Below are 24,488 nucleotides of genomic sequence, written 5' to 3'. Positions count from 1 at the left end.
AACGTTTGGCTTAAATCGCTAAAAATGTTAAACGTTTGGATTTGTTTCGTATCGTTTGTAAATGTTTGGCTTCAATCGCTAAAAAAGAAAAAGTTTGAATTTGTTTCGTCACGTTTGTAAACGTTTGGCTTCAATCGCTAAAAACGGTAAACGTTTCGATTTTTTCGTAACGTTTGTAAACGTTTGGCTTAAATCGCTAAAAAGGTGAAACGTTTGGTTTTGTTTCGTAACGTTTGTAAACGTTTGGCTTAAATCGCTAAAAAGGGGAAACGTTTGGATTTGTTTCGCAACGTTTGTAAACGTTTGCCTTCAATCGCTAAAAAGGCGAAATATTGGATTTGTTTCGCGACGTTTTTAAATGTTTTGCTTAAATCGCTAAAAAGGTGAAACGTTTGGATTTGTTTCGTAGCTTTTGTAAATGTTTGGCTTAAATCGCTAAAAATGTTAAACGTTTGGATTGGTTTCGTACCGTTTGTAAACGTTTGGCTTAAATCGCTAAAAAGGTGAAACGTTTGGCTTATTTCGCTAAATATGTGAAACGTTTGGATTTTCTTCGCAACGTTTGTATACGTTAGGCTTAAATCGCTACAAAAGTGAAACGTTTGGATTTGTTTCTTAATGTTTGAAATGTTTGGATTGGTTTCAAAATGATTGTAAACATTTGGCTTCAATCCCTAAAAAGTTGAAACGTTTGTATTTGTTTTGTAACGTTTGTGAACGTTTGGCTTTAATCCCTAAAAAGGGGAAACGTTTGGATTTGTTTCGTAATGTTTTGAAACCTTTGGCTTAAATCTCTAAAAAGGTGAAACATTTGCATTTGTTTCGTAAAATTTGTAAACGTTTGGCTTAAATCGCTAAAAATGTTAAACGTTTGGATTGGTTTCATAACATTTCTAAACGTTTGGCTTATATCACCAAAAAGGGGAAAACGTTACTAAACAAATCTAAACGTTTAAAACGTTTCGAAACAAATCCAAACGTTTAAAGTTTTTAGCGATTAAGCAAAACGTTTTAGCAATTTAAGCCAAACTCTTACAAACGTTACGAAACCAAACTATACCTTTCGCCTTTTTAGCGATTTAATCCAAATGTTTGGATTGGTTTCGTAACATTTTAAATGTTTGGCTAAAATCGCTAAAAAGGTGAAACGCTTGGATTTGTTTCGTAACGTTTTCAACGTTTGGATTTGTTTTGTAACGTTTGACATAAATCGCTAAAAAGATGAAACGTTTGGATTTGTTTCATAATGTTCGTTAATGTTTGGCTTAAATCGCTAAAAATGTAAAACGTTTGGATTTGTTTCGTAACGTTTGTAAACGTTTGGCTTATATCGCTATAAGGCGAAATGTTTTGATTTGTTTCGTAAAGTTTGTAAACGTTTGGTTTAAATCGCTAAAAAGGTGAAACGTTTGAATTTGTTTCGTAACGTTTGTAAATAATGGGCTTAAATCGCTAATAAGTTGAAACGTTTAGATTTGTTTCGTAACGTTTGTAAACATTTGGCTTAAATCCCTAAAAAGGTGAAACATTTGGGTTTGTTTCGTAATGTTTGTAAACGTTTGACTTGAATTACTAAATAGGTGAAACTTTTCGTTTTGTTTCGTAATATTTGTAAATGTTTCGCTTTAATCACTAAAAATGTGAAATATTTGGATTTGTTTCGTAACGTTTAAAGCGTTTGGATTGATTTCTTAACGTTTTATACGTTTGGATTAAATTGATAAAAAGGGGAAACGTTTGGATTTGTTTTGTAACGTTTGTAAACGTTTAGCTTAAATCACTAAAAATGTGAAACGTTTTTTTTTTCGTTTTGTTACTTTTGTAAGAGTTTGGCTTAAATCACTAAATAGGTAAAACGCTAAAAAGGTGAAACGTTTGGTTTTGTTTCGTAACGTTTGTAAACATTTGGCTTAAATCGCTAAAAAGGTGAAACGTTTGGATTAGTTTTGTAACGTTTAAAACGTTTGGATTGGTTTCATAACATTTTAAACGTTTGACTTAAACTACTAAAAAGGTGAAACGTTTGGATTTATTTCGTAACGTTTTAAATGTTTGGTTTTGTTTCATAACGTTTGTAAACGTTTGGCTTAAATGGCTAAAAAGGGGAAACGTTTGGATTTGTTTCGTAACGATTGTAAACGTTTGGCTTAAATAGCTAAAAAGGTGAAACGTTGGGATTTGTTTTGTAACGTTTTAAACGTTTTGGCTTAAATCTCGAAAAAGGTGAAATGTTTGGTTTTGTTTCGTAATGTTTGTAAACATTTTCCTTAAATAGCAAAATTTGAGAAACATTTTGATTTTTTTCGCAACGTTTGTAAATGTTTGGCTTAAATCGCTAAAAAGTTGAAACGATTGGATTTGTTTCATAAAATTTTTAAACGTCTGGATAGGGTTTGTAACGTTTTAAACTTTTGGCTTAAATAGCCAAAAAGGTGAAACGTTTGGATTTGTTTCGTAATGATTGTAAACATTTGGCTTCAATCGCTAAAAAGGAAAAACATTTTGTTTTGTTTTGTAGCATTTGTAAACGTTTGGCTTAAATCTTTAAAAAGGGGAAACGTTTGGATTTGTTTCATACCGTTTATAAACGTTTGGCTTCAATCGCTAAAAAGGGGAACCGTTTGGATTTGTTTCGTAACGTTTGTAAACGTTTGGCTTAAATCGCGAAAAAGGTGAAACGTTTGGATTTGTTTCGTAACATTTGTAAACGTTTGGCTTATATCGCTAAAAATGTTAAACGTTTTGACTGGTTTCGTAACGTTTGTAAACGTTTGGTTTAAATCGCTAAAAAGGTGAAAGGTTTGAATTTGTTTCGTGACATTTGAAAACGTTTGGCTTAAATTGCTAAATAGGTGAAACATTTGGATTTGCTTCGTAACGTTTGTAAACATTTAGCTTAAATCGCTCAAAATGTGAAACGTTTGGATTTGTTTCGTAATGTTTTAAACGTTTGGATTGGTTTCTTAACAATTGTAAACAATTGGCTTCAATCCCTAAAAAGTTGAAACATTTGGATTTGCTTTGTAACGTTTTTTAAACGTTTGGCTTCAATCCCTATAAAAGGGAAACATTTGGATTTGTTTCGTAATGTTTTTAAACCTTTGGCTTAAATTGCTAAAAGGGTGAAACGTTTGGATTTGTTTCGTAACATTTGTAAACATTTGACTTAAATCACTATAAATGTTAAACGTTTGGATTGGTTTCGTAACCTTTGTAAATGTTTGGCTTAAATCGCTAAGAAGGTGAAACGTTTAGATTTTTTTTGTAAGCTTTGTAAACGTTTGGCTCAAATCGCTAAATAGGTGAAATGTTTGGTTTTGTTTTGTAACGTTTGTAAACATTTGACTTTAATTGCAAAAAAGGTGAAACGTTTCGTTTTTTTTCGTAATGTTTGTAAACGTTTGGCTTAAATCGATAAAAAGGTGAAACGTTTGGTTTTGTTTCGTAACGTTTGTAAACAGCTAAAAAGGTGAAACGTCGTTTACAAACGTTACAAAACCAATCCAAATGTTTAAAATGGTACGAAACTAATCCTAACGTTTCACCTTTTTAGCGACTTAAGCTTAACGTTTACAAACGATACTAAACTAATCGAAACGTTAAAACGTTACGAAACAAAACCAAATGTTTCACCTTTTGAGCGATTTAATCCAAATATTTGGATTTGTTTCGTAATGTTTTAAATATTTGGCTTAAATCGCTAAAAAGGTAAAACGCTTGGATTTGTTTCGTAACATTTTAAACGTTTGGATTTGTTTTGTAACGTTTGTAAATATTTGGCTGAAATCGCTAAAAAGGTGAAACGTTTCGATTTGTTTGGTAACGTTTGTAAACGTTTGGCTTAAGTCGCTAAAGAGGTTAAACGCTTGGATTTGTTTCGTAAAGTTTGTAAACGTTTGGCATAAATCGCTAAAAAGGTGAAAAGTTTGGATTTGTTTCGTAACGTTTGTAAACGTTTGGCTTAAATCGCTAAAAATGTTAAACGTTTGGATTGGTTTCGTAACGTTTGTAAACGTTTGGCTTAAATCGCTAAAAAGGGGAAACGTTTGAATTTGTTTTGTAACGTTTGTAAACGTTTGGCTTCAATCGCTAAAAAAGGGAAACGTTTGGATTTGTTTCGTAACGTTTGTAAACTTTGCCTTCAATTGCTAAAATGGCAAAACGTTTGGATTTGTTTCGTAACGTTTGTCTTCGATCGCTAAAAAGGGGAAACGTTTGGATTTGTTATGTAACATTTGTAAACGTTTGGCTTAAATCGCTAAAAAGGTAAAACGTTTGGATTTGTTTCGTAACATTTGTAAACGCTTGGCTTAAATTGCTAAAAATGTTAAACGTTTGGTTTGGTTTCGTAACGTTTGTAAACGTCTGGCTTGAATCGCTAAAAAGGTGAAAGGTTTGGATTTGTTTCGTAACATTTGTAAATATTTGGCTTAAATCGCTAAAAAGGTGAAACGTTTGGATTTGTTTCCTAACATTTGTAAACGTTTGGCTAAATCGCTAAAAATGTTAAATGTTTGGATTGGTTTCGTAACGTTTGTAAATATTTGGCTTCAATCGGTAAAAAGGTGAAACGTTTGAATTTATTTCGTAACGTTTGTAAATGTTTGGCTTCAATCGCTAAAAAAAATAAAGGTTTGGATTTTTTTCGTAACGTTTGTAAACGTTTGGCTTAAATCGCAAAAAGGTGAAACGTTTGGATTTGTTTCGTAATGTTTGTAAATATTTGGCTTAAATCGCTAAAAAGGTGAAACGTTTGGATTTGTTTCGTAGTACATTTGTAAACGTTTGGCTTAAATCGCCAAAAAGGATAAACGTTTGGATTTGTTTCGTAAAGTTTGTAAATATTTGGCTTAAATCGCTAAAAAGGTGAAACAGTTGGATTTGTTTCGTAACATTTGTAAACGTTTGGCTTAAATCGCCAAAAATGTTAAACGTTTGTATTGGTTTCGTAACGTCTGTAAATATTTGGCTTAAATCGCTAAAAAGGTGAAACGTTTGGATTTGTTTTGTAACGTTCGTAAACGTTTGGCTTCAATCGCTAAAAAGGGTAAAAGTTTCGATTTGTTTTGTAACGTTTGTAAACATTTGGCTTAAATAGCTTAAAAGGTGAAACGTTTGGATTTGTTTCGTAACGTTTGTAAACATTTGGCTTAAATCGCAAAAAAGGTGAAACGTTTGGATTTGTTTCGTAATGTTTTTAAAACTTTGGCTTCAATCGCTAAAAAGGGGAAAAGTTCGGATTTTTTCGTAACGTTTGTAAACATTTGGCTTATATCGCTAAAAAGGTGAAACATTTGGATTTGTTTCGTAACATTTGTAAACGTTTCGCTTAAATCACTAAAAATGTTAAACGTATGGATTGGTTTCGTAACGTTTGTAAACGTTTGGCTTCTATCGCTAAAAAGGGGAAACGTTTGGATTTGTTTCATAACGTTTGTAAATATTTGGCTTAAATCGCTAAAACGTTTAAACGTTTAGATTTGTTTCGTAACGCTTGTAAACGTTTGGCTTAAATCGCTAAAAAGGTGAAACGTTTGGATTTGTTTTGTAATGTTTGTTAACGTTTGGCTTGAATTACTAAAAAGTTGAAACTTTTGTTTTTGTTTCGTAATAATTGAAAATATTTGGCTTCAGTCACTAAAACTGTGAAACATTTGGATTTGTTTTGTAACGTTTAAAACGTTTGGATTGGTTTCGTAATGTTTTAAAAGTTTGGCATAAATTGATAAAAAAAAGGGAAACGTTTGGATTTGTTTTGTAACCTTTGTAAATATTTAGCTTAAATCATTAAAAATGTGAAACGATTGGCTTGGTTCTGTTACTATTTTTAAAATTTGGTTTCAATCGCTAAATAGGTGAAACGCTAAAAAGGTGAAATGTTTGGTTTTGTTTCGTAACGTTTGTAAACGTTTGGCTTAAATCGCATAAAAGGTGAAACGTTTGGATTTGTTTTGTAACGTTTTAAACGTTTGGATTAGTTTCATAACTTTTAAAACGTTTGACATAAATTGCTAAAAAGGTGAAACGTTTGGATTTATTTCGTAACGTTTTAAATGTTAGGTTTTATATCGTAATGTTTGTAAACGTTTGGTTTAAATTGCTAAAAAGGGGAAACGTTTGGATTTGTTTCGTAACGTTTGTAAACGTTATGCTTAAATAGCAAAAAAGTTTAAACGTTTGAATTTGTTTCGTAACATTTTAAACGTTTGGATTGGTTTCGTAACGTTTTAAACGTTTTGGCTTAAATCTCTAAAAACATGAAACGTTTGGAGTTGTTTTGTAACGTTTGTAAACATTTGGCTTAAATCGCTAAAAATATGAAACGTTTGGATTAGTTTCGCAACGTTTGTAAACGTTTGCCTTAAATCGCTAAAAAGTTGAAATGTTTGGATTTGTTTCGTAACAATTGTAAACGTTTGGCTTAAATTGCTAAAAAGGTTAAACGTTTGGTTTTGTTTCGTAACGTTTATAAATGTTTGGCTTCAATCGTTAAAAATGTGAAACGTTTGGATTTGTTTCGTAACGTTAAAAACTTATGGATTGGTTTCATAAAGTTTTAAATGTTTGGCTTAAATTGATATAAAAGGGGAAATGTTTGGATTTATTTCCTAACGTTTGTAAACATTTGGCTTAAATTGCTAAAAAGGTTAAATGTTTGGTTTTGTTTCGTAACGATTGTAAACGTTTGGCTTAAATTGCTAAAAAGGTGAAACATTTGAATTGGTTTTTTAACGTTTTAAACTTTTGGCTTAAATTGCTAAGAAGGTGAAACATTTGGATTTGTTTCGTAGCGTCTGTACACGTTTGGCTTAAATCGCTAAAAATGGGAAATGTTTGGATTTGTTTCATAACGTTTGTAAATGTTTGGCTTAAATTGCTAAAATGGGAAAACGTTTGGATTTGTTTCGAATCGTTTGTAAACGTTTAGCTTAAATCGCTAAAAAGGTGAAACGTTTGGATTTGTTTCGTAAAAAGGTGAAACTTTTAGTTTCTTTCGTAACGTTTGTAAACGTTTTGTTTAAATCGCTAAAAAGGTTAAAAGTTTGGATTTGTTTCGTAAAGTTTGTAAATATTTGGCTTACATCGCTAAAAAGTTTAAACGTTTTGATTTGTTTCGTAACGTTTGTAAACGTTTGGCTTAAATCGCTAAAAAGGTGAAACATTTGGATTTGTTTTGAAACGTTTGTTAACGTTTGGCTTGAATTACTAAAAAGTTGAAATTTTTGGTTTTGCTTCGTAATATTTGTAAATGTTTGGCTTCAATCACTAAAAATGTGAAACATTTGGATTTGTTTCGTAACGTTTAAAACGTTTGGATTGGTTTCGTAACATTTTAAAAGTTTGGCATAAATTGAAAAAAAAAGGGGAAACGTTTGGATTTGTTTTGTAACGTTTGTAAACATTTATCTTAAATCACTAAAAATGTGAAAGGATTGGTTTGGTTTTGTTACGTTTGTAAAAGTTTGGTTTCAATCGCTAAATAGGTTAAATGCTAAAAAGATGAAACGTTTGGTTTTGTTTTGTAACGTTTGTAAAAGTTTGGCTTAAATCGCATAAAAGGTGAATTGTTTGGATTTGTTTTGTAACGTTTTAAACGTTTGGATTGGTTTCATAACTTTTTAAACGTTTGGCATAAATTGCTAAAAAGGTGAAACGTTTGGTTTATTTCGTAACGTTTTAAAAGTTAGGTTTTATTTCGTAATGTTTGTAAACGTTTCGTTTAAATTGCTAAAAAGGGGAAACGTTTGGATTTGTTTCGTAAAGTTTGTAAACGTTATGCTTAATTAGCTAAAAAGTTTAAACGTTTGAATTTGTTTCGTAACATTTTAAACGTTTGGATTGGTTTCGTAACGTTTTAAACGTTTTGGCTTAAATCTCTAAAAAGATGAAACGTTTGGAGTTGTTTCATAACGTTTGTAAACATTTGGCTTAAATCGCTAAAAATGTGAAAAGTTTGAATTAGTTTCGTAACGTTTGTAAACGTTTGGCTTAAATCGCTAAAAAGGTGAAATGTTTGGATTTGTTTCGTAACAATTGTAAACGTCCGGCTTAAATTGCTAAAAAGGTTAAACGTTTGGATTTGTTTCGTAACGTTTGTTAACGTTTGGCTTGAATTACTAAAAAGTTGAAACTTTTGGTTTTGTTTCGTAATATTTGTAAATGTTTGGCTTCAATCACTAAAAATGTGAAACATTTGGATTTGTTTCGTAACGTTTAAAACGTTTGGATTGGTTTCGTAACGTTTTAAAAGTTTGGCATAAATTGATAAAAAAAGGAGAAACGTTTGGATTTGTTTTGTAACGTTTGTAAACATTTATCTTAAATCACTACAAAATGTGGAACGATAGGTTTGGTTTGTTACGTTTGTAAACGTTTGGTTTCAATCGCTAAATAGGTGAAACGCTAAAAATGTGAAACGTTTGGATTTGTTTCGTAACGTTTGTTAACGTTTGGCTTGAATTACTAAAAAGTTGAAACCTTTGGTTTTGTTTCGTAATATTTGTAAATGTTTGTCTTCAATCACTAAAAATTTGAAATATTTGGATTTGTTTCGTAACGTTTAAAACATTTGGATTGGTTTCGTAACGTTTTAAAAGTTTGGCATAAATTGATAAAAAAAAAAGGAGAAATGTTTGGATTTATTTTGTAACGTTTGTAAACATTTAGCTTAAATCACTAAAAAATGTGAAACGATTGGTTTGGTTTTGTTACGTTTGTAAACGTTTGGTTTCAATCGCTAAATAGGTGAAACGCTAAAAAGGTGAAACGTTTGGTTTTGTTTTGTAACGTTTGTAAACGTTTGGCTTAAATCGCATAAAAGGTGAAACGTTTGGATTTGTTTTGTAACGTTTTAAATGTTTGGATTGGTTTCATAATTTTTTAAACGTTTGGCATAAATTGCTAAAAAGGTGAAACGTTTGGATTTATTTCGTAACGTTCTAAATGTTAGGTTTTATTTCGTAATGTTTGTTAACGTTTGATTTAAATTGCTAAAAAGGGGAAACGTTTGGATTTGTTTCGTAACGTTTGTAAACGTTATGCTTAATTAGCTAAAAAGTTTAAACGTTTGAATTTGTTTCGTAACATTTTAAACGTTTGGATTGGTTTCGTAACTTTTTAAACGTTTTGGCTTAAATCTCTAAAGACATGAAACTTTTGGAGTTGTTTCGTAACGTTTGTAAACATTTGGCTTAAATCGCTGAAAATGTGAAACGTTTGGATTAGTTTCGTAACGTTTGTAAACGTTTGGTTTAAATCGCTAAAAAGGTGAAATGTTTGGATTTGTTTCGTAATAGTTGTAAACGTTTGGCTTAAATTGCTAAAAAGGTTAAACGTTTGGTTTTGTTTCGTAACGTTTATAAATGTTTGGCTTCAATCGCTAAAAATGTGAAACGTTTGGATTTATTTCGTAACGTTAATAACTTATGGATTGGTTTCGTAAAGTTTTAAATGTTTGGCTTAAATTGATATAAAAGTGGAAACATTTTGATTTATTTCCTAACATTTGTAAACGTTTGGTTTAAATCGCTAAAAAGGTTAAACGTTTGATTTTGTATCGTAATGTTTGTAAACGTTTGGCTTAAATTACTAAAAAGGTGAAACATTTGAATTGGTTTTTTAACGTTTTAAACTTTTGGCTTAAATCGCTAAAAAGGTGAAACATTTGGATTTGTTTCGTAGCGTTTGTACACGTTTGGCTTAAATCGCTAAAAATGGCAAATGTTTGGATTTGTTTCATAACGTTTGTAAACGTTTGGCTTAAATTGCTATAATGGAAAAACATTTGGATTTTTTTCGTATCGTTTGTAAACGTTTGGCTTAAATCGCTAAAAAGGTGAAACGTTTGGATTTGTTTCGTAAAAAGGTGAATTTTTTGGTTTCTTTCGTAACGTTTGTAAACGTTTGGCTTAAATCGCTAAAAAGGTGAAACATTTGGATTTGTTTTGTAACGTTTGTTAAAGTTTGGCTTGAATTACTAAAAAGTTGAAATTTTTGGTTTTGCTTCGTAATATTTGTAAATGTTTGGCTTTAATCACTAAAAATGTGAAACATTTGGATTTGTTTCGTAACGTTTAAAACGTTTGGATTGGTTTCGTAACATTTTAAAAGTTTGGCATAAATTGAAAAAAAAAGGGGAAACGTTTGGATTTTTTTTGTAACGTTTGTAAACATTTAGCTTAAATCACTAAAAATGTGAAAGGATTGGTTTGGTTTTGTTACGTTTGTAAAAGTTTGGTTTCAATCGCTAAATAGGTTAAATGCTAAAAAGATGAAACGTTTGGTTTTGTTTTGTAACGTTTGTAAAAGTTTGGCTTAAATCGCATAAAAGGTGAATTGTTTGGATTTGTTTTGTAACGTTTTAAACGTTTGGATTGGTTTCATAACTTTTTAAACGTTTGGCATAAATTGCTAAAAAGGTGAAACGTTTGGTTTATTTCGTAACGTTTTAAAAGTTAGGTTTTATTTCGTAATGTTTGTAAACGTTTGGTTTAAATTGCTAAAAAGGGGAAACGTTTGGATTTGTTTCGTAACGTTTGTAAACGTTATGCTTAATTAGCTAAAAAGTTTAAACGTTTGAATTTGTTTCGTAACATTTTAAACGTTTGGATTGGTTTCGTAACGTTTTAAACGTTTTGGCATAAATCTCTAAAAAGATGAAACGTTTGGAGTTGTTTCATAACGTTTGTAAACATTTGGCTTAAATCGCTAAAAATGTGAAAAGTTTGAATTAGTTTCGTAACGTTTGTAAACGTTTGGCTTAAATCGCTAAAAAGGTGAAATGTTTGGATTTGTTTCGTAACAATTGTAAACGTCTGGCTTAAATTGCTAAAAAGGTTAAACGTTTGGATTTGTTTCGTAACGTTTGTTAACGTTTGGCTTGAATTACTAAAAAGTTGAAACTTTTGGTTTTGTTTCGTAATATTTATAAATGTTTGGCTTCAATCACTAAAAATGTGAAACATTTGGATTTGTTTCGTAACGTTTAAAACGTTTGGATTGGTTTCGTAACGTTTTAAAAGTTTGGCATAAATTGATAAAAAAAGGAGAAACGTTTGGATTTGTTTCGTAACGTTTGTAAACATTTATCTTAAATCACTACAAAATGTGGAACGATAGGTTTGGTTTGTTACGTTTGTAAACGTTTGGTTTCAGTCGCTAAATAGGTGAAACGCTAAAAATGTGAAACGTTTGGATTTGTTTCGTAACGTTTGTTAACGTTTGGCTTGAATTACTAAAAAATTGAAACCTTTGGTTTTGTTTCGTAATATTTGTAAATGTTTGGCTTCAATCACTAAAAATTTGAAATATTTGGATTTGTTTCGTAACGTTTAAAACATTTGGATTGGTTTCGTAACGTTTTAAAAGTTTGGCATAAATTGATAAAAAAAAAGGAGAAATGTTTGGATTTATTTTGTAACGTTTGTAAACATTTAGCTTAAATCACTAAAAAATGTGAAACGATTGGTTTGGTTTTGTTACGTTTGTAAACGTTTGGTTTCAATCGCTAAATAGGTGAAACGCTAAAAAGGTGAAACGTTTGGTTTTGTTTTGTAACGTTTGTAAACGTTTGGCTTAAATCGCATAAAAGGTGAAACGTTTGGATTTGTTTTGTAACGTTTTAAATGTTTGGATTGGTTTCATAATTTTTTAAACGTTTGGCATAAATTGCTAAAAAGGTGAAACGTTTGGATTTATTTCGTAACGTTCTAAATGTTAGGTTTTATTTCGTAATGTTTGTTAACGTTTGATTTAAATTGCTAAAAAGGGGAAACGTTTGGATTTGTTTCGTAACGTTTGTAAACGTTATGCTTAATTAGCTAAAAAGTTTAAACGTTTGAATTTGTTTCGTAACATTTTAAACGTTTGGATTGGTTTCGTAACTTTTTAAACGTTTTGGCTTAAATCTCTAAAAACATGAAACTTTTGGAGTTGTTTCGTAACGTTTGTAAACATTTGGCTTAAATCGCTGAAAATGTGAAACGTTTGGATTAGTTTCGTAACGTTTGTAAACGTTTGGTTTAAATCGCTAAAAAGGTGAAATGTTTGGATTTGTTTCGTAACAGTTGTAAACGTTTGGCTTAAATTGCTAAAAAGGTTAAACGTTTGGTTTTGTTTCGTAACGTTTATAAATGTTTGGCTTCAATCGCTAAAAATGTGAAACGTTTGGATTTATTTCGTAACGTTAATAACTTATGGATTGGTTTCGTAAAGTTTTAAATGTTTGGCTTAAATTGATATAAAAGTGGAAACATTTTGATTTATTTCCTAACATTTGTAAACGTTTGGTTTAAATCGCTAAAAAGGTTAAACGTTTGATTTTGTATCGTAACGTTTGTAAACGTTTGGCTTAAATTACTAAAAAGGTGAAACATTTGAATTGGTTTTTTAACGTTTTAAACTTTTGGCTTAAATCGCTAAAAAGGTGAAACATTTGGATTTGTTTCGTAGCGTTTGTACACGTTTGGCTTAAATCGCTAAAAATGGGAAATGTTTGGATTTGTTTCATAACGTTTGTAAACGTTTGGCTTAAATTGCTATAATGGAAAAACGTTTGGATTTTTTTCGTATCGTTTGTAAACGTTTGGCTTAAATCGCTAAAAAGGTGAAACGTTTGGATTTGTTTCGTAAAAAGGTGAATTTTTTGGTTTCTTTCGTAACGTTTGTAAACGTTTGGCTTAAATCGCTAAAAAGGTGAAATATTTGGATTTGTTTTGTAACGTTTGTTAAAGTTTGGCTTGAATTACTAAAAAGTTGAAATTTTTGGTTTTGCTTCGTAATATTTGTAAATGTTTGGCTTCAATCACTAAAAATGTGAAACATTTGGATTTGTTTCGTAACGTTTAAAACGTTTGGATTGGTTTCGTAACGTTTTAAAAGTTTGGCATAAATTGATAAAAAAAGGAGAAACGTTTGGATTTGTTTTGTAACGTTTGTAAACATTTAGCTTAAATCACTAAAAAATGTGAAACGATTGGTTTGGTTTGTTACGTTTGTAAACGTTTGGTTTCAATCGCTAAATAGGTGAAACGCTAAAAAGGTGAAACGTTTGGTTTTGTTTTGTAACGTTTGTAAACGTTTGGCTTAAATCGCATAAAAGGTGAAACGTTTGGATTTGTTTTGTAACGTTTTAAATGTTTGGATTGGTTTCATAACTTTTTAAACGTTTGGAATAAATTGCTAAAAAGGTGAAACGTTTGGATTTATTTCGTAACGTTCTAAATGTTAGGTTGTATTTCGTAATGTTTGTAAACGTTTGGTTTAAATTGCTAAAAAGGGGAAACGTTTGGATTTGTTTCGTAACGTTTGTAAATGTTATGCTTAATTAGCTAAAAAGTTTAAACGTTTGAATTTTTTTCGTAACATTTTAAACGTTTGGATTGGTTTCGTAACGTTTTAAATGTTTTGGCTTAAATCTCTAAAAAGATGAAACGTTTGGAGTTGTTTCGTAACGTTTGTAAACATTTGGCTTAAATCGCTAAAAATGTGAAACGTTTGGATTAGTTTCGTAACGTTTGTAAACGTTTGGCTTAAATCGCTAAAAAGGTAAAATGTTTGGATTTGTTTCGTAACAATTGTAAACGTTTGGCTTAAATTGCTAAAAAGGTTAAACGTTTGTATTTGTTTCGTAACGTTTATAAATGTTTGGCTTCAATCGCTAAAAAGGTGAAACGTTTGGATTTGTTTCGTAACGTTTATTAACGTTTGGCTTGAATTACTAAAAAGTTGAAACTTTTGGTTTTGTTTCGTAATATTTGTAAATGTTTGGCTTCAATCACTAAAAATGTGAAACATTTGGATTTGTTTCGTAAAGTTTAAAACGTTTGGATTGGTTTCGTAACGTTTTAAAAGTTTGGCATAAATTGATAAAAAAAGGAGAAACGTTTGGATTTGTTTTGTAACGTTTGTAAACATTTAGCTTAAATCACTAAAAAATGTGAAACGATTGGTTTGGTTTGTTACGTTTGTAAACGTTTGGTTTCAATCGCTAAATAGGTGAAACGCTAAAAAGGTGAAACGTTTGGTTTTGTTTCGTAACGTTTGTAAATGTTTGGCTTAAATCGCATAAAAGGTGAAACGTTTGGATTTGTTTTGTAACGTTTTAAATGTTTGGATTGGTTTCATAACTTTTTAAACGTTTGGAATAAATTGCTAAAAAGGTGAAACGTTTGGATTTATTTCGTAACGTTCTAAATGTTAGGTTGTATTTCGTAATGTTTGTAAATGTTTGGTTTAAATTGCTAAAAACGGGAAACGTTTGGATTTGTTTCGTAACGTTTGTAAACGTTATGCTTAATTAGCTAAAACGTTTAAACGTTTGAATTTGTTTCGTAACATTTTAAACGTTTGGATTGGTTTCGTAACGTTTTAAACGTTTTGGCTTAAATCTCTAAAAACATGAAACGTTTGGAGTTGCTTCGTAACGTTTGTAAACATTTGGCTTAAATCTCTAAAAATATGAAACGTTTGGATTAGTTTAGTAACGTTTGTAAACGTTTGGCTTAAATCGCTAAAAAGGTGAAATGTTTGGATTTTTTTTGTAACAGTTGTAAACGTTTGGCTTAAATTGCTAAAAATGTCAAACGTTTGGTTTTGTTTCGTAACGTTTATAAATGTTTGGCTTCAATAGCTAAAAATGTGAAACGTTTGGATTTGTTTCGTAACGTTAAAAACATATGGATTGGTTTCGTAAAGTTTTAAATGTTTGGCTTAAATTGATATAAAAGGGGAAACGGTTGGATTTATTTCCTAACGTTTGTAAACGTTTGGCTTAAATCGCTAAAAAGGTGAAACGTTTGGATTTGTTTCGTAACGTTTGTTAACGTTTGGCTTGAATTACTAAAAAGTTGAAACTTTTGGTTTTGTTTCGTAACATTTGTAAATGTTTGGCTTCAATCACTAAAAATGTGAAACATTTGGATTTGTTTCTTAACGTTTAAAACGTTTGGATTGGTTTCGTAACGTTTAAAACGTTTGGATTGGTTTCGTAACGTTTTAAAAGTTTGGCATAAATTGATAAAAAAAAAAGGGGAAACGTTTGGATTTGTTTTGTAACGTTTCTAAACATTTAGCTTAAATAACTAAAAAATGTGAAACGATTGGTTTGGTTTTGTTACGTTTGTAAACGTTTGGTTTCAATCACTAAATAGGTGAAACGCTAAAAAGGTGAAACGTTTGGTTTTGTTTCGTAACGTTTGTAAACGTTTGGCCTAAATCGCATAAAAGGTGAAACGTTTGGATTTGCTTTGTAACATTTTAAATGTTTGGATTGGTTTCATAACTTTTTAAACGTTTTGCATAAATTGCTAAAAAGGTTAAATGTTTGGATTTATTTCGTAACGTTCTAAATGTTAGGTTTTATTTCGTAATATTTGTAAACGTTTTGTTTAAATTGCAAAAAGGGGAAACGTTTGGATTTGTTTCGTAACGTTTGTAAACGTTATGCTTAATTAGCTAAAAAGTTTAAACGTTTGAATTTGTTTCGTAACATTTGAAACGTTTGGATTGGTTTCGTAATTTTTTAAACGTTTTGGCTTTAATCTCTAAAAACATGAAACGTTTGGAGTTGTTTCGTAACGTTTGTAAACATTTGGCTTAAATCGCTAAAAATGTGAAACGTTTGGATTAGTTTCGTAATGTTTGTAAACGTTTGGCTTAAATCGCTAAAAAGGTGAAATGTTTGGATTTGTTTCGTAACAATTGTAAACGTTTGGCTTAAATTGCTAAAAAGGTTAAACGTTTGGTTTTATTTCGTAACGTTTATAAATGTTTGGCTTCTATCGCTAAAAATGTGAAACGTTTGGATTTGTTTCGTAACGTTAAAAACTTATGGATTGGTTTCGTAAATTATTAAATGTTTGGCTTAAATTGATATAAAATGGAAAACGTTTGGATTTATTTCCTAACGTATGTAAACGTTTGGCTTAAATCGCTAAAAAGGTGAAAAGTTTGGATTTGTTTCGTAACGTTTGTTAACGTTTGGCTTGAATTACTAAAAAGTTGAAACCTTTGGTTTTGTTTCGTAATATTTGTAAATGTTTGGCTTCAATCACTAAAAATTTGAAATATTTGGATTTGTTTCGTAACGTTTAAAACATTTGGATTGGTTTCGTAACATTTTAAAAGTTTGGCATAAATTGATAAAAAAAAGGAGAAATGTTTGGATTTATTTTATAACGTTTGTAAACATTTAGCTTAAATCACTAAAAAATGTGAAACGATTGGTTTGGTTTGTTACGTTTGTAAACGTTTGGTTTCAATCGCTAAATAGGTGAAACGCTAAAAAGGTGAAACGTTTGGTTTTGTTTTGTAACGTTTGTAAACGTTTGGCTTAAATCGCATAAAAGGTGAAACGTTTGGATTTGTTTTGTAACTTTTTAAATGTTTGGATTGGTTTCATAACTTTTTAAACGTTTGGAATAAATTGCTAAAAAGGTGAAACGTTTGGATTTATTTCGTAACGTTCTAAATGTTAGGTTGTATTTCGTAATGTTTGTAAATGTTTGGTTTAAATTGCTAAAAAGGGGAAACGTTTGGATTTGTTTCGTAACGTTTGTAAATGTTATGCTTAATTAGCTAAAAAGTTTAAACGTTTGAATTTTTTTCGTAACATTTTAAACGTTTGGATTGGTTTCGTAACGTTTTAAATGTTTTGGCTTAAATCTCTAAAAAGATGAAACGTTTGGAGTTGTTTCGTAACGTTTGTAAACATGTGGCTTAAATCGCTAAAAATGTGAAACGTTTGGATTAGTTTCGTAACGTTTGTAAACGTTTGGCTTAAATCGCTAAAAAGGTGAAATGTTTGGATTTGTTTCGTAACAATTGTAAACGATTGGCTTAAATTGCTAAAAAGGTTAAACGTTTGTATTTGTTTCGTAACGTTTATAAATGTTTGGCTTCAATCGCTAAAAAGGTGAAACGTTTGGATTTGTTTCGTAACGTTTATTAACGTTTGGCTTGAATTACTAAAAAGTTGAAACTTTTGGTTTTGTTTCGTAATATTTGTAAATGTTTGGCTTCAATCACTAAAAATGTGAAACATTTGGATTTGTTTCGTAACGTTTAAAACGTTTGGATTGGTTTCGTAACGTTTTAAAATTTTGGCATAAATTGATAAAAAAAGGAGAAACGTTTGGATTTGTTTTGTAACGTTTGTAAACATTTAGCTTAAATCACTAAAAAATGTGAAACGATTGGTTTGGTTTGTTACGTTTGTCAACGTTTGGTTTCAATCGCTAAATAGGTGAAACGCTAAAAAGGTGAAACGTTTGGTTTTATTTCGTAACGTTTGTAAATGTTTGGCTTAAATCGCATAAAAGGTGAAACGTTTGGATTTGTTTTGTAACGTTTTAAATGTTTGGATTGGTTTCATAACTTTTTAAACGTTTGGAATAAATTGCTAAAAAGGTGAAACGTTTGGATTTATTTCGTAACGTTCTAAATGTTAGGTTGTATTTCGTAATGTTTGTAAATGTTTGGTTTAAATTGCTAAAAAGGGGAAACGTTTGGATTTGTTTCGTAACGTTTGTAAACGTTATGCTTAATTAGCTAAAACGTTTAAACGTTTGAATTTGTTTCGTAACATTTTAAACGTTTGGATTGGTTTCGTAACGTTTTAAATGTTTTGGCTTAAATCTCTAAAAACATGAAACGTTTGGAGTTGTTTCGTAACGTTTGTAAACATTTGGCTTAAATCTCTAAAAATATGAAACGTTTGGATTAGTTTAGTAACGTTTGTAAACGTTTGGCTTAAATCGCTAAAAAGGTGAAATGTTTGGATTTTTTGTAACAGTTGTAAACGTTTGGCTTAAATTGCTAAAAATGTCAAACGTTTGGTTTTGTTTCGTAACATTTATAAATGTTTGGCTTCAATAGCTAAAAATGTGAAACGTTTGGATTTGTTTCGTAACGTTAAAAACATATGGATTGGTTTCGTAAAGTTTTAAATGTTTGGCTTAAATTGATATAAAAGGGGAAACAGTTGGATTTATTTCCTAACGTTTGTAAACGTTTGGCTTAAATCGCTAAAAAGGTGAAACGTTTGGATTTGTTTCGTAACGTTTGGCTTGAATTACTAAAAAGTTGAAACTTTTGGTTTTGTTTCGTAACATTTGTAAATGTTTGGCTTCAATCACTAAAAATGTGAAACATTTGGATTTGTTTCTTAACGTTTAAAACGTTTGGATTGGTTTCGTAACGTTTAAAACGTTTGGATTGGTTTCGTAACGTTTTAAAAGTTTGGCATAAATTGATAAAAAAAAAGGGGAAACGTTTGGATTTGTTTTGTAACGTTTGTAAACATTTAGCTTAAATAACTAAAAAATGTGAAACGATTGGTTTGGTTTTGTTACGTTTGTAAACGTTTGGTTTCAATCGCTAAATAGGTGAAACGCTAAAAAGGTGAAACGTTTGGTTTTGTTTCGTAACGTTTGTAAATGTTTGGCTTAAATCGCATAAAAGGTGAAACGTTTGGATTTGTTTTGTAACGTTTTAAATGTTTGGATTGGTTTCATAACTTTTTAAACGTTTGGAATAAATTGCTAAAAAGGTGAAACGTTTGGATTTATTTCGTAACGTTCTAAATGTTAGGTTGTATTTCGTAATGTTTGTAAATGTTTGGTTTAAATTGCTAAAAAGGGGAAACGTTTGGATTTGTTTCGTAACGTTTGTAAACGTTATGCATAATTAGCTAAAACGTTTAAACGTTTGAATTTGTTTCGTAACATTTTAAACGTTTGGATTGGTTTCGTAACGTTTTAAACGTTTTGGCTTAAATCTCTAAAAACATGAAATGTTTGGAGTTGTTTCGTAACGTTTGTAAACATTTGGCTTAAATCTCTAAAAATATGAAACGTTTGGATTAGTTTAGTAACGTTTGTAAACGTTTGGCTTAAATCGCTAAAAAGGTGAAATGTTTGGATTTTTTTTGTAACAGTTGTAAACGTTTGGCTTAAATTGCTAAAAATGTCAAACGTTTGGTTTTGTTTCGTAACGTTTATAAATGTTTGGCTTCAATAGCTAAAAATGTGAAACGTTTGGATTTGTTTCGTAACGTTAAAAACATATGGATTGGTTTCGTAAAGTTTTAAATGTTTGGCTTAAATTGATATAAAAGGGGAAACGGTTGGATTTATTTCCTAACGTTTGTAAACGTTTGGCTTAAATCGCTAAAAAGGTGAAACGTTTGGATTTGTTTCGTAACGTTTGTTAACGTTTGGCTTGAATTACTAAAAAGTTGAAACTTTTGGTTTTGTTTCGTAACATTTGTAAATATTTGGCTTCAATCACTAAAAATGTGAAACATTTGGATTTGTTTCTTAACGTTTAAAACGTTTGGATTGGTTTCGTAACGTTTAAAACGTTTGGATTGGTTTCGTAACGTTTTAAAAGTTTGGCATAAATTGATAAAAAAAAAGGGGAAACGTTTGGATTTGTTTTGTAACGTTTGTAAACATTTAGCTTAAATCACTAAAAAATGTGGAACGATAGGTTTGGTTTGTTACGTTTGTAAACGTTTGGTTTCAATCGCTAAATAGGTGAAACGCTAAAAAGGTGAAACGTTTGGTTTTGTTTCGTAACGTTTGTAAATGTTTGGCTTAAATCGCATAAAAGGTGAAACGTTTGGATTTGTTTTGTAACGTTTTAAATGTTTGGATTGGTTTCATAACTTTTTAAACGTTTGGAATAAATTGCTAAAAAGGTGAAATGTTTGGATTTATTTCGTAACGTTCTAAATGTTAGGTTGTATTTCGTAATGTTTGTAAATGTTTGGTTTAAATTGCTAAAAAGGGGAAACGTTTGGATTTGTTTCGTAACGTTTGTAAATGTTATGCTTAATTAGCTAAAAAGTTTAAACGTTTGAATTTTTTTCGTAACATTTTAAACGTTTGGATTGGTTTCGTAACGTTTTAAATGTTTTGGCTTAAATCTCTAAAAAGATGAAACGTTTGGAGTTGTTTCGTAACGTTTGTAAACATTTGGCTTAAATCGCTAAAAATGTGAAACGTTTGGATTAGTTTCGTAACGTTTGTAAACGTTTGGCTTAAATCGCTAAAAAGGTGAAATGTTTGGATTTGTTTCGTAACAATTGTAAACGTTTGGCTTAAATTGCTAAAAAGGTTAAACGTTTGTATTTGTTTCGTAACGTTTATAAATGTTTGGCTTCAATCGCTAAAAAGGTGAAACGTTTGGATTTGTTTCGTAACGTTTATTAACGTTTGGCTTGAATTACTAAAAAGTTGAAACTTTTGGTTTTGTTTCGTAATATTTGTAAATGTTTGGCTTCAATCACTAAAAATGTGAAACATTTGGATTTGTTTCGTAACGTTTAAAACGTTTGGATTGGTTTCGTAACGTTTTAAAAGTTTGGCATAAATTGATAAAAAAAGGAGAAACGTTTGGATTTGTTTTGTAACGTTTGTAAACATTTAGCTTAATGTCACGACCCATTTTCATGAATCGCGACCGGCGCTAGGGTATGGGTAATGTAGTACCGAAACCCGTAGCTAGCCTCCAAATAAATCATAAACACATAAACCTGCAGAAAACCAATGCTCGGGGGCAACCGAGACTTCAACCTAATCTAACAGATATAATAATCAACAATTAATATAACATGCTTATTCAATTCTGATTCTAAAATAGATTTATCATGAACCAATATAAATAATATAACATGCCAAAGCAATATAACCAGTCGAACCAATCCGACAAAATAAATAATAATAACAAGGACGTCTAGTTACTACTGCGGTCTAAGAATAAAACAGTTTTACAATTTTATTAAAATAAAAGGAACCTCCGAGGAAAAGTAAATGCGGAGATCACCAGACTCTCTCAGATAATAACCCTGGGGAAAATTGGGAAAACAACGGGGTCAGATATACTGAGATGAGTTCATACCACTATCTACATTTATTAAGTGGAAAACCTTTAAAACGTTTAAAACATTTAATAACGATATTACGGATAATAGTTGGAACCCTAATCCACAATTCTAAATAATAATCATAATCCAATAGGTCTGGTCCCGAGAGCGGAGCTACACCGAGTTACCACTGACCACACTTATACCAGAGTCCCGAGAGCTGAGCTACACCGAGTTACTCTACCTGGTCCCGAGAGCTATGCTCACACCGAGTTACCACATTTCCATAAATACCTTACCCAGATCAATACCGGTGCGCACGCAGTCCTAATGATGCCCATTAGGTAGCACGTTCCAACTAAGAGCCATAATATAAAAACAGTTCGAAATATACGTACAGTATATATATTTAATATTAAAATAACAATTTACTTAATAAAGCGGTAAATAGTAAATATAAACTCACTGCTTGCTAATCCGCGTGAATACCGGCAAGCAACTAACTCTGGTTCGCCTCTGAAGCACGAACAGTAGACGAGTCTAGACAAATAAAATAATTATAAAAATTAGACCCTAACTCTAGAGAGTACTAGACACCACACAAGACTAGCACAAATAATCACGTAGCAATTAATCAATCCAAAATAACACAAATATATCCAAAAGGTAATAAAGCCCAATTAATATAAGTCTATTGAGTTCCCGCTTAAATCCAATTTATAAATATTATTTAATAACTTTAAATAATAAATAATTTACAAATAGTGGGTTTGCCGAGTTACCAAATAACTACCAAGCTAACCTCACTTGTCGGATGACCCAAGTCTAATCCGACTCAAAACGTTTACCAAATATAAACCCGAGTTTATATTTATAAAACAATTTAACAAAATAATAATCCAATTTAAAAGCGGAACTCAATAACTTCAATTTCAAGTAACTCAAGTTACAACCCCAAAAACTTAATCATATAAGTCAAATAAAGTTCAGGGACCAATTTGTACTTTAACCAATTAGGGACCAAATTGTACTTTTGCCAATTAGGGGCTAAATTGCACTTTAGCCAATTTGATTTCCAAAAATCAAATTAATTACTTTTATTTTATAATTAAAACCAACAATAAAGTTAATAACCAAAAATCCACTTAATTAAGTTATAAAATAAGTTTAGGGGCTAAATTGTAATTTAGCCAACTTTTGACAAAACGACATTTAAAGGCAAATATAATTACCCGAGTAATTAAATTAACTTATTTTATAGTTAATTATCGCTTTACAAAATATCAATTACGATTTATTACGAATTAGAAAGTTACCATAAATCAAAGTTAAAAATTAAAACTAAGGGAATTCATTTGATTAAGTTAAACAAAAGTGATGATCAAGATAGCTTTTTAACCATCATTCTCAAATTCAAAAAAAGAAACAGACCCGCCATGCTCAACCAACCCATTTCACCATTTTTGATTCTAAAACTAAGCTCACACATCAAACCTCATCACCAAAGCAATTTAATCCATACAAGAACAACACATTACTCATGAACAAGGAACAAACCTAATCACCTAGCAAAACCCAATAACAGAAACTCAAGAACAAGGGTGCGGCAGAAACTTCAAAAACCCAAAACAGGGATATAAAGCAAACCGAAACAATGAAACGACATCAAACTGAGTTTAATCAATCAGCAACTAACTTATCAAGCTATTTATAACAATTAAAGTGAATGATTTAAAGCCAAGCAATCAAGAAGAAATCGGCAGCAACAAAAAGAAACAAGAACAGCTTGAACAAAACAGAAAACGGAAATCGTGCGGCGATTGAAACGAGATCGACGGCGTACCGTTCAGCGAAAATGAGGTAGGGAAACGTAGATACGTGAGTCTAGATCGTCTGGAATCGAACGGAATCAATTTCGATCTAGAAACGAAAGAGAACGAATCAGAAAACCGTAAGGCGTTTCAAAATGAAATCTGGAAAAGAGAAATTATAAGACTAACCGGAACAGCAGAGTTTGGATGATGATTTCGGCTTCGTTTCTCAGCGAATGGACGAACGGAAAACGGCTAGGGCTAGCTTGTAGCGTGATCTAGGGTTTTTGTGAAGGAATCGACTTTAAATAACGAAGGGAAGTGAGCCGAAAACGAGATCGAACAGGGCCGGATGGAAGGGTCAAGAGCCTGCTGCCATTCCCGAACGGAAAGGCCAAAATTTGGCCTGATCCCGTTCGGGAAAGGCCTGGTCCCGAACGGGACCAGTGCAAATTTTGCACAGTCCCGTACGGGACAGGCCCAGTCCCGTACGGAACCATACGGGATTTCATCAGGTCTCTTACGAGACCTGGTTTACCCCCTTGGTTCAACCATTTGGTTGAACCAAGACCCAAAGGAGAATATATTTTTTTTAAAAAACCGAACCGAGGATGAATCGAACCACAAAAAATTTACGAAACTTCGAATACCCCATAAAATACATCCGGAACCACGTCGGAAATAAAAAAAATAAATTTAAAATTTTACGGGATATTACATTCTCCCCAACTAATTAAAAATTCGTCCTCGAATTTAACACGACAAGTAAATCACAACAGAACAACACGTAGCACAAGCAAAACTACACAAGTCACAGAAAATCAAGATATCGTACCTCACGGAAAAAGAAAAGGATAGCGATTCCGCATATCCAACTCGGTCTCCCAAGTACACTCCTCTACAGAATGATTGCGCCAGAGAACCTTGACCATCGGAATCTCCTTGTTCCGCAATTTACGCACCTGCGTATCAACAATCTCAACTGGCTGTTCCTCATAGGACAGCTCCTGGTCAATCTCAACACTCTGAGGCACAATCACGTGCGAAGGATCAGAAATGCACTTTCTCAACATAGAAACGTGAAACACAGGATGTACTAACGACATGTCTGGCGGTAGAACCAGACGATAAGCCACAGCTCCAATCCTCTCCGAAATCTCATAAGGACCAATATACCTCGGTGCTAACTTTCCCTTGACGCCAAAACGAACCACGCCTTTCATAGGCGAAACCCGAAGAAATACGAAATCACCAACCTGGAACTCAATGTCTTTCCTTTTCGGATCAGCATAACTCTTATGCCGACTAAAAGCAGTCTCTAACCTCCGCTTAATCAACGGTACCTTCTCAGAGGTAATCTGAATAATCTCCGCTCCCGAGAGTTTACGCTCTCCGACCTCCTCCCAACAGATAGGAGATCTACACTTGCGCCCGTACAAAGCCTCATACGGCGCCATCTCGATACTCGCATGATAACTGTTGTTATAGGAAAACTCAATCAACGGCAAATGAGTATCCCAGCTACCCTGAAAATCGAGAACACACATCCTGAGCATATCCTCCAACGTCTGAATAGTCCTCTCAGACTGACCGTCAGTCTGAGGATGAAAAGCTGTGCTGAAATCCAACCGAGAACCCAAGGATTCCTGTAACGCCTTCCAAAACCTCGAAGTAAACACAGAACCTCTGTCTGAAACAATAGAAACCGGTACACCATGCAAACTGACAATCCTGTCGATGTACAACTGAGCCAACCTCGAAGCAGCATACGAAACCTTAATCGGAAGGAAATGAGCTGACTTGGTCATACG

The sequence above is a fragment of the Mercurialis annua genome, linkage group LG3 (genome assembly GCF_937616625.2).
Source record: "Mercurialis annua linkage group LG3, ddMerAnnu1.2, whole genome shotgun sequence".
Classification (NCBI taxonomy): Eukaryota; Viridiplantae; Streptophyta; class Magnoliopsida; order Malpighiales; family Euphorbiaceae; genus Mercurialis; species Mercurialis annua.
This window is presented reverse-complemented; position numbering follows the sequence as displayed.